This window comes from Pteropus medius, unplaced genomic scaffold, assembly GCF_902729225.1.
Source record: "Pteropus medius unplaced genomic scaffold, Ma_sr-lr_union100, whole genome shotgun sequence".
NCBI classification, from domain to species: domain Eukaryota; kingdom Metazoa; phylum Chordata; class Mammalia; order Chiroptera; family Pteropodidae; genus Pteropus; species Pteropus medius.
The window spans coordinates 25,499,647-25,511,563 of NW_024349800.1; the positions used below are offsets into that span (position 1 = coordinate 25,499,647).

The window sequence follows — 11,917 nt, forward strand, 5'->3', positions numbered from 1 at the left end:
AGGGGTGACCCTGAACGGATTTAGCTTATGTTTCTGCCACCCTGGAGGATTAGGGTTGAAATAGAAATTAAGTTGGGTTATAGGAAAGTAGGCAAAGTTGTATTTTCTATACACTTGAGAATTTTCAGACTGGGGTTTGAACTGACTACCTTTACTGACCCTGGGCCTTGGTACAAGGAATCATACCTAAGGGTTAGGTTCAAGTGAAAAAAACACATATATTTGTCAAGTAGAGTGCTAGGAAATAGAGACATCGTTAAATGAAGATATTTGAAAAGATGTTAATAGGGGAATGTCTAGGAAAAAATCACTATGTTTTTCTTGACTCTCATATATAACAGGTGTATGGGTTTTTCCTCCACGCTGACCAATTCTCCAATACCTGCTGGATGTCCTGCAATTCAAATAAATTCTGACACTAACTGGAGTTAGTGCAGACCACACAGGTTAAGGGCTCAGACCCACAAGGCTGTCCTCACTTCAGATGCCAATCAGAAACAGTAAGTTTTCTTACTATTATTGGTTTATTACAAAGAATATTTTAAATGCTGTAAGTGAACGGCCAGGTGAAGAGACACACAGGACGATGTCTGGAAGGGTCCTGAGCACCAGTGCTCCTGTCCCTGTGGAGTTGGGGTGCATAACCCTCCTGGCACATGTTCGTGTTCACCAACCCAGAAGCTCCCTGAATCCCATACTTTTGGGATTTTTATGGAGGTTTCATCACATAGTCATGATCGATTATTAACTCCACTTTCTGCCCCTTTGCCCTCTTCAGAGGATGAGGGTGGGGCTGAAATTCCAAGCTTCTCATCATAGCTTGGTCTTTCTGGTGACCAGCCCCGATCCAGGAGCCCACCAAGAATTGCCTCATTTGAACAAAAGACATTCTAACCCCTTAGGAAATTCCAAGGGATTTAGCAGCTCTGTGTCAGGCACTCGTCACTCAGGAAATGACCAAGGTCTTAGGAGTTCTGGATCAGGAACTGGGGCCAAAGATTAAACACTAGCACAAAAGATTTTCCTAGCAGCCTTATTTACAAGGGTTTTAGGAGATTTATGTCAGGAACTATGTGCAAGTAAACCGCAACGAATTGTGTACTACGTGGGGCTTGTAACAGTAGGTTCTCTTTCTACTTCTAGGCCTGCAGAACCCATGAGAGAGAGTGGTTACAGAAACCCAGAGACAGAGAAAACTGTATGGGCAAGGTCACCTGACAAGAGCAGAGAACTTTGAAGTGACCCTGCTGGGAAATAAACACCATGACTTTGCTCTTCTGCCTCTCCTTCTCCTGCCAGTGCCCCCCACCTTTGGCTGAATACAGCTGGAAGCCAGAGGGCAAAGCAGCCTGTTGATGCAGTCCCTGGCACAGTGCATGCTGGGGAGGGTGGAGAGATAATAAGGAGGGCAAACAAAAGATGTGAGGCACAGGAGATAACCCAAAGTACTTTTGAAATTCTCTAAAACCCATCCTGGCCCCTTCTCCGTTCAGTCTTGAGGTTGTACATTTGAAAACTTTAAATAAGTGGCTCATCATAAAGTGATGGCAAATGCTAAAATCTTTTCTTTATTCCTTTTCCTCTGAGAGAATGGTTCTCTCTCAGCCATTCGACCATGGCTGTTTGGCCTAAGAGGTGGGAAATTCTATAATGTAGAAGATTAGCAAAATATCAGATATCAAAACACAAATGCCGCAGGAGGCCTGGTAGGTTATAAAAATCAGACCCCCGCCCCCAACCTTCCCCCAAAAAGAACAAAAAAAACACATTGATGGATGCAGTTGCAGGCAGCCAGTGGGTAGTCTCTGGCTCGCTCTCTTGATGATATTCCCCTTCATCAGCCTTTACTTAACAGTGATGAGCAACCACAGTGTTGGCTGATCATTTCTGGATGCAGTGTGGGATTTATAGAAAAAAGTCTCTTCCATGTCCTTCTGAAAGATTAATCCTCTTAATAACTGTAGGCAGAGGCTAGGAGTGTTTCTGGAGGCCTACTATGTGCAAGCACTGTTCTAAATACTTCACCTGAATTAGCTCCTTTAATCTAGCAGTCCCCAACCTTTTTGGCACCAGGGACCGGTGCTTCTATGAGAATCTAATGCCTGATGATCTGAGGTGGAGCTGAGGTGGTGACGCTAGTGCTGGGGAGCAGCTGCGAATACAAATGAAACTTCGATGGCTCACCTGCCACTCACCTACTGTTATGTGGCCCAGTTCCTAACGGTACCAGTACCAGTCATGGACCAATAGCAGTCTGCAGACTGGGGGTTAGGGACCTCTGCTTTAATCCATTCCAAGTCCCTGTAAGATAGGTGTTATGATGATCACTACTTTGCAGGTAAGAGAACGGAGACACCGAGACAGTAAGGAAGGACCAGGTGACTTGTGACATCTGTTTAGCTGTGCATTTGTGGCAGGACTGTCTAGCTGACAAGGGCCAAGGGCATTTTTTTAAAATTAATTTTTGAAGCATTTGACTAACTTGGTTTAAAAATGATTTCAAGTGTTTAGAGGGTTTTGCCTTTGAAATATATTACAAATTATACCCTTAAAGAAATAGAAAACCTGGAAAATAATAAAGCTTATCTTTAAAGATGCCAGATATTTGAGTGGCCATGAACATGGCTGCATTAACGTCCTTGAGCAGGAAATCATAGCAGTCTTCTCTTCATTTTCTGGACACTCATCTCAGCCTCTGGGGGCCTGGGTTTCCAGGTGCTACATGTGCATCCTCCATTCCAGGCATATTCCCTTAGAACAAACAGTGTGAAGAGGTGAGCTTTATGGAAGGTTTTTCCTCCTTAGATACCTTAACCCACCACCTGCAGCTTCTCTGTATTGAAGAATTTGAGTGTTTGATCTTAACATTGGGTATTTAATCACATCCAAAATACATCAACGTAAGACAAACTGTTATTTGGAATATTCTAACCCTGTGCTGAATAAGAGTGCTGAGAAAGGACATATTGCCTTGTTTGTGATCTTAGGGTGGAAACATTCAATCTTTCATCTGAACAGTAATGTCAGTATAGGTTTTTTTGTAGATACTCTTTATAAAGTTGAGGAAATTCCCCTCTATTCCTATTTTTATCATAAATAGGTGTTGAATTTTTGTCAAATGATTTTCTGCATCAGTTAATATGGTCATGTAACTTTTATCCTTCAGCTTGTTGATATGATAGATTGTACTGATTGTTTTTAAAATGCTGAACCAGACTTGCACACCTGGAATAAATTCTGCTTGATCACGGTGTAGAATTCTTTTTGTACATTGCTGAATTGGATTTGTTTAAAATTTATTGAGGATTTTTGTTTCTAAAGTCATGAGAGCTATTGGTCTGTAGTTTTCTTTTTTGTATTATCTTTGATTTTGGTATTAGCGTAACACCAACTCCTCCAAACAAATAAGAAAATGTTCTTTTGTTCTCTTGTTTTTTCTGGAAGAGATTATGTAGAGTTGGTGTTAACGCTCTTTTAATTGTTTGGAAGAATTCTCCAGTGAAACCATCAGGGCCTGGAGATTTCTTTTTTGGGAGTTAAAAAATTATGAATTCAATTTTCTTCATAGTTGTAGGGCTATTCGAATGATCTATTTCATATTAGCTAAGTTGTGGTAGTTTGTATTTTTCAAGGAATTCATTCTTTTTATACACATTTAGGAATGTAGAGTTTTTAAAATTATCCTTTTGATGTCTATTTTATTCTTTATTTTTATTAATAGCTTTACTGAGGTATAATTTATATACAAAAACTGCATATATTTAATGTACACAATTTGATAAATTTGGATTTAGGCATGCACGCATGAAATCATCACAATTAAGGTAATAAACATATCATCACAATTAAGGTAATAAACATATCATCACAATTAAGGTAATAAACATATCTATCAAACATATCTAAGGTAATAAACACATCTTCAAAAGTTTCCCCATGCCCTCACCTCTTGTTGATAAGAACACTTAATATGAACTCTACCCTCTTAACAAAAATTTTAAGTGCACAATACAGTATTGTTAACTATAGGTGCTATGTTATACAGCAGGTCTCTAGAACTTACTCATCTTGCATAACTAAAACTTTTTTACCCACTGAACAATTTCTCATTTTCCTCTCCTCCTAGCCCCTGGCAACTCTCTGCTTCTATAACTTTCACTATTTTAGGTACTTCAGACATATCTAATTAACACAGTATTTGTCTGTCTGTGATTGGCTTATTTCACTTAGTGCAGTGACTTCCAGGTTCATCCATATTGTTGCATGTAGCAGTACTTCTTTCTTTTTTAAAGGCTGTATAATATTGCATTATATGTATATATCACATTTTCTTTGTCTGTTCATCTATCAATGAATATTTAGGTTGTTTCCGTATTTTGGCTACTGTTAAAAATACTGCAATAAACATGGGGGTACAGATAGCTCTTTGAGATTCTGATTTTGATTCTTTTGGATATATATCCAGAAGTAGAATTGCTGGATCATATGGTAATTCTATTTTTAATTTTTTGAGGAACCTCCATACTGCTTTCCGTAGGAGCTGTACCATTGTATATTTCCACCAACAATGTCCAAGGGCTGAAATTTCTCCATATCCTTGCCAACACTTGTTATTTTTCATTTTTTTGATAATAGCCATCCTAATGGGTATGGGGTGATATTTCAATGTGGATTTTATTTGCATTTCCCTGATAATTAGTGAGGTTGAGCACCTTTTCATGTACCTATTGGCCATTTGTATATCTTTGGAAAAATGTCTATTCAAGTCCTTTGCCTGTTTTTTAATTGAGTCATTTGTTTGGCTATTGAGTTATAGGAACTCTTTATATACTTTTGATATTAATCTCTTATCAGATATATGACTTGAGAATATTTTCTATCAAGCTGTAGGTTGTCTTTTCATTCTGTTGATTGTTTTCTTTGTGTGCAGAAGCTTTTAATTTTGAGGTAGTTCTATTTGTCTACTTTTACTTTTGTTGTTGATGCTTTTAGTGTCATATCCAAGAAATCGTTGTCAAGATCAACATCAAGAAAATTTTCCCGTTTTCTTCTAGTAATTTTACAGTTTCAGGTTTTATATTTAAGTCCTGTTTCATTCTTGATATTGGTAATATGTGTCTTCTCTCTTATTTTTGTCATTCTTGCTAGAATATGATTTTTATCGGTTTTCAAAGATTAACTCTTTGTTTCATTGCTTTTCTCTATTGTTTTTCTGCTTTCGATTTCACTGATTTCTCCTCTTATCTTTATTATTTCCTTTCTTCTACTTGCTTTGTGTTTATTTTGCTCTTCTTTTTCTAGGTTCTTGAGGTGGGAACTTAGATTATTGATGTGAGATTTTTCGTCTTTTGTAATATATGTATTTAGTGCTACAAATTTCCCTCTCAGCACTGCTTTAACTGTGTCCCACAAACTTTGATATGTTGTATTTTCATTTTCATTCAATTCGATGGATTTTTGATTTCCCTTGAAACTTCCCCTTTGACTACTGGATTAGTTTTAGAAGTTTGTTGTTTGGTTTCCTTGTGTTTGGAGATTTTCCTGTTATTGATTTTTAGTTTGATTCCATTGTGGTCAGAGAACACACTCAGTATGATTCAATCATTTTATATTAAAGTTTGTTTTGTGGCTCAGGATATGGACTATTTTGGTGTACGTTCTGTGGGTACCTGAATAGACTCGTATTCTATTATTGTTAGGTAGAGTGTTCTATACACATCAGTTAGATCCTATTGATTGATGCTGAGTTTTCTGCATCCTTTCTTATTTTCTGTCTAGTTGTTCTATCAGTTGTTGATATGGCAGGGTTTAAGTCTACCATTTTAGTTTTTGTTTTATGTTTGTTCTTTGAGTTTTTTGTTTCTCTGTTTACTTTTTCTTGCCTTTCTGTGGGTTACTTGAACATTTTTTTAGGATTCCATTTTCATTTATATGTAGCATTTTTTGAGTGTATCTGTATAGTTTTAAAAATGGTTGGTCTAGGCATAATATACACATATCACAGTGTACTGATGTTATCTTACTAGTTTCAGTGACGTATTGAAATCTTTGTTTCCTTACACTTCCCCATTTATAATTATCTTAAATATTTCTTCTATATACATTTAGAACCACATCAGCATTAGAATTTTGCTTCAACCATCGAACATAATTTAAAAAACTTAAAAAGAGAAGGAAATGCTACTGTATTTATCCACATATTTGTATACTGTGTTCTTTCTTCTTTCTGGACATTACAGGTTTGCTTCTTTAATTGTTTCTTTTCTACTTGGAGAACTTTCTTTACCCATTCTTTTAGGGAAAGTCTGCTGCCAACAAATCCATTAGTTTTCCTTTGTCTGGGAGTGTTTTGGTTTTCCCTCCATTCCTGAAGGATATTTTCATGGGGTGTAGGATTTTGGGTTGACAGTTCTCTTCTTTCAGCACTTGAAAAATATTGTGTCATTTCCCTCTGCCCTCCATTGATTTCTGATGATAAATCCACTGCCATTCTAATTGTTCTTTTTTCGGCCATAGGTAAGTGCCATTTTTTCTCTGGCTGCTTTCGATATTTTTTTTTCCTTTAGTTTTCAGAAGTTAGGATGTGTCTTAGCATAGATTGTCTTGAGTTTATTTTGTTTGGGGTTGCTCAGCTTCTTGAATCTGTGGGTTTGTTTCTCTTACCCAATTTGGGAAGCTTTCAGCCATTATTTTTTTCTAGCACTTTTTCAGCCCTACCCACTTTCTCTTCTCTTTTTGGAACTCCAATGACACTAATGTCGCATCCTTTACTATAGTCCTACAGGTCTTTGAGGCTCTGTTTATTTTCATCAAATCATTTTTTTCTCTGTTGTTTAGATTTGATAATTTCTATTCTGTCAGTTTACAGATTCCTTGCCCTGTCCCCCTGACACCCCATTCTGCTGTTTATTTTGGTGGTGGTTTTTATGTTTTCAAAGAATCAACTTTAGGGTTTAGTGAACCTTTCTATCATTTTTTCTCTATATAATTTCTTCTCATTCTTATTATCATCTTCTTTCTATGTTCTTTAGGACCATTCTGTTGCTATTTTCAACTTGTTAACTTGAGTACTTAGGTCTTTAATTTTCAGTCTTTCTTCTTTTCTGATATAAGCACTTAATACTACAAGTTTCTCTTAAGTATCACTTTTGCTGCATCTCGGAAGTTTTGTCATGCTGCATTTTTATTATAATTCCACTTCTAAGTATGTTTTTCATATTATGATTTCTTCTTTGACCAATGGATTGTTTAAAATGTTCTAAAATTTCCAAATGTAAGGTGACATTTATATTTTTTATAATTGAGTCTTAATTTAACTGCATTGGGGCAGATTGTAGTTTGTATTATTGGTACTGATTCTTTTCGATTTGTTGAGACTTGCTTTATAGCCTAGTTCAGCAGTTCTAAAAGTGTAGTCTGCAGATGGGGTCTGGGGATGCCCAAGACCCTTTTAGTAGATCTATAAAGTTAAAATTATTTTAATAATAATACCGGGACATTATTTGCCTTTCACCGTGTTGCTATTTGTACTAGTGGTGAGTAAAAACTGATTTCTTTGCATGAATCCAGGCAGTGGCATCAAATTGTGCTAGGAGGGTAAAGCTTGAGGGAGGGAGCAGTGGGACAGTGGGTCAAAGCAGAGAAAACAAAAAGACTTTCTATTTGGAGTGATGGTTAGCGATGAGAAAGGTTTGAGGCATGCTGGGATTGACTGGCTGCAAGTTTCCAAATAACATTCTAGATAATGAGGCTCAGACTAGGGCCCAAGGTAGTATCCTTTTCTTAATGATTTAGGCGAGAAAGAGGGCAAGGAGAGGCAGTTACAGATAGGTCAACAAGAAAGAGGACCTTCTCAATAAGAATGGAGCCCAGCTGTAGAATAGTCAGTCCCATGGAGTAGTGAATTCTCCATCATAATTTTTTTGGTTTGTTTGAAAAGAAGTTGGATGACATTTTTCAGAGAAACTGAGGGGAGTGTTGGGCTGCAGGACTTCTAAAATTCTAATGGAAAAAATCTTAGAATTTGAGAGTATAATATTTGGTTATGTCTCCCTCTAGTGGCCATTATGCAGAATTAACAAAAATGAATTCAAGCTCACCCCAATGCTAGGGTTTGTGACTTTCAGAATATCTAAATTCCATTTTATAGTCAATTCTGCATGAAATCCAGATAGGCATATGGGCATTTATTGTTTGAATCACTGATGCTATTTCTGAATCTGAGGTGGCTGCATTAGGAAGATGCCATTGGCTAGTAGGCTTCTGTGGCAAGCACATAAGGTCTGGGGTTGGAGCATAAGACAAATTAGATTCCTGCCTTCCTGGGGCTTACATTATAATATGGGGAAACAGAACATAAATAATCAGTAAATAAGAAAGTTGCAGCTTCTGATTCGTCTATGCAGGAATAAACAGTGCTGTGACGGGGACTAAGGAAGATGAACTACTTTGGATAGGATGGTCAGGGAAGACATCTTTGAAGAGGTGATAGTTAAGATGAGAAGAGGCAGAAGAATATTCTGGGTAGCGAAAACAGCAATTGCGAGAGCCCAGTGTCGGGAAAGAGTTTGGCCTACTCTAGTTGCTAATAGAAGACTGGCACAACTAGAACAAATTCAGCAAGTGGCATTGGGCATAAGCTGTGGTTGGAGGAGGTGGCAGGGGCCACATCATGACAGCTGTGCAGGCCAGGGGCAACCTCAATAGCCATGGGGAGTTCACTAATGACAACTGTCATTCTATCTTAACAGACTGCATTTATTTTAAAAATTAACTTTGATGAAGTTATTTATACCTAATCTTTGCTTCTAAACAAATGGAAGAAATATTTTAAAATGAGAATTTGATTTCATGATAACTGATTTGATTTGTTGGCTCATCAGACCATAGATTTCCTTGGCACTAAACATTCTTTCTATCTGGGCATTTGGTAGGGAACAGAAATGGGATATTGAATTGGAAACAGCAGGTTCTTTGTTGAAAGACATTTTCACTTACATAGAACATTGTTCTCTTGAAGGAAGTGAGCATCACATTCAAGGCATTGGCTTCCTCCTGAGGAGAAATTGGAGAGAGATTTCTCTTTTCATGAAGATGACTTTCATATTCGAACTGCCTCATCCAAAAAGAAGGCATACCAGAATTAGCCAAGCCCTAAAATATGATAATTCCTGCAATGTGAAAATGTGAAAAACTTAACATCACTTATACTTTATCAAAAAATTTTAGAAGGGAGTAACAAATTTAAAGCTCAATGTAGTCAGTCTTTTTGATTTAAATATTTACTTTAGAAGAAGCACTGTGAGAAATAAGGAAGATGAATGCTAAACAAAGGCAACACTGCTAAGTTTATATAAGGAAAATGTTCAGTCAACTCCATGGTTGGCAGGCGGCTTGCATACAGCCAGTGAGCCCACTGTGCTGTGCTATATGTGGACACAATGTGTGGTTGTACCAAGGAGAGTGCCTTACCTACTTGTGCATCAGCGTCCTGAGCACTAGGAAAATAACGATCTAACACAATGATAGTAAAGCTCACTTCATTAGATAGTGCAAGATAGGTGAATAAGTTTTCCGTTCTGAAAATACAATAGTAGACTCTAGTTCAAAACAGGCAGTTGTAAGAATGGTACTTGGCTAGAAGGAGGAAGTGAAGAAAGAGAAAAGAGGCATAAATGGATTAACTGTATCATCAAAGAGGATGTGGCATGAAGAAAAGAACATCAGAGTTGTCTACTACCTGCCATCCAAAATACTTTCCCCACCTGTAGGAAGTGAGAGCACTAGTTAACTGGTGATCTTCAAATTCAACCAGGATTAAAGTTTTTGTTGCAAATTAAATCATATTCTAAAACATATTAGTATGAACATAGCTTGGAGTACCTGAATCATCTAAAGGACAACTTTGTGAGTATTGTTACATGATTTTAATCCCCAAGTTTACATTTTTGTATATAATCAAGATGGTGGCAAGTGATGAAATGTAATAGTTCTGTTTATATTTATAGAATTATTTTGTTTTCCATAAAGCACATGATTAACATTAAAAATAAAAATTTCATTTTGTTACTTATTCCAGCTAACATCGTGCAGTCTGCTGCTCATCAGCTCATGGTCACATTTATCCCTGGGATATAATATGGCTGAATTGACCTGATGGAAATAAAGTTTCTGCATGTCAGAGGATGTGCATTTACTCAATGATGCCAGGACTCAGTCAGCCCCTCAGAAGTTCTGTGCATCATATCGTTCATACCCTAAACTTAGGTAATGAGTACAAGGATACAGCACCAAAGGCCTCTAGATTCAGTCAGAATGTTGGGTTATAATCAACTGTGCTTATATGATATGTCAAGTTGAAAATAAATGCTGGTTAAGGAGCAGAGTTTTGGATGAAAAAATTAAAAATTAAAAAAAATTAAAGCTATTATTGATGCTTAGAATGCTCTATATCTGCCACTTTACATGGGTTTTACTTTCTCAACTTAAATATCACCTCCTCAAAAAGGATAAATTAAAGAACAATATCCACTAAAAAGACAAGCAGAAATAAAAACATAGTTCTCAAACGAGAGGTCAATAGCTGGACAAATTCTAGATCAGAAAGAATCAGAGAATTAGTAATTGGAAAAGAGTGATGAGGAATTCAACCAGCACCCATAAACAATCAGTTAAATATGTGAAGGATACATTTTGGAGGCTTTAGGCATATCTAATAAGAGTTCCAGCAGAAAAGAAGAAATTATGAATAAGCAATATTTGATGAGATAATAATTTTAAAAATTCTAGAATTAAAGAAAGACACAAATTCTTTAAAAAAAGTATATTTCAAATACCAAGCAGTATATATGGAAATAAACCCACACAGCACAGTAGGCACATTGTGGTGACACTACATCATAGATAACGAGAAAATCTTAAAGCAGCCAGAGAAAAAAGACATTATCTACAAAAGAATGGAATTTAATGGACAGATGGCTTTTCATCAACAGTAGTGGATATCACTAGACAAAAGAGTAACATTACAAAAATACCAAAGAATAATAACCATCAGCCTACAATTTCATACTCAGTTAAATTATCACTCAAAAAAAAAAAGGAAAGTATAATTTGCCACAGACTCTCATTGAAGAAACTATTAAGGATCTTTTCCATCAAGAAGTAGTCTATGGCCATGCCACCCTGAATGTGCCCGATCTCATCTGATCTTGGAAGCTAAGTAGAGTCGGGCCTGGTTAGTACTTGGATGGGAGACCACCTAGGAATACCAGATGCTGTAGGTGTTAAAAAAAATAAACAAACAAAAAGCAAAAGGCCATACTTAAACAAGATGGGATATGTTCCCAGAAAGATAAAAATTTGAGTGTATATGAATATTATTCAATCATTCATTCACCAAGTGTTCATTAAAGTTATGCTCCGTGCCAGGTACTGCTTCGGAATTGCAATATTAAAACAGATAAGAAGAGAAGTAAACTCAGAGAAGCATGTAGTACAAAACAAACAACTGATCAAAAAACAGTGAGCACAGGCACAGATAAATATATCTGGAAATATGATTGAAAAATCTGCCATAAAACAAATTTTTGCATGTTTAAATTAAAACAATAAAAACTAAAACACTCCTCAATGAGAGTATTTGTGTTTGTGTGTGTGTGCGCATGTGTTGAATGGGTAGATATGTTAAGTTCTTTAATACAGTTTATCATAACTCAGCTTTAGCAGTAATCAATATTTTGCCAATTTTGTTTTTATGTATCACTGAAGTTTTTAAGAGGTTGCAAATAGGAAATAATTTTAGAGTGTATTAAAACTTTATGATTAAAAAATATAGCTAAATATTTAAGACAGCCTAAACAGATATACAATCTCTATGATATCTACCTCACAGAAGACAGGAGAGAAAAATGCTTGTTAG

At 36.4% G+C, this 11,917-nt stretch overlaps 1 pseudogene; it reads left to right on the forward strand.

The window, feature by feature from the left end:
* Window positions 1–11,163: 11,163 nt before the first annotated feature.
* LOC120622306 (uncharacterized) lies at window positions 11,164–11,282 on the forward strand (annotated as a pseudogene).
* Window positions 11,283–11,917: the final 635 nt, after the last annotated feature.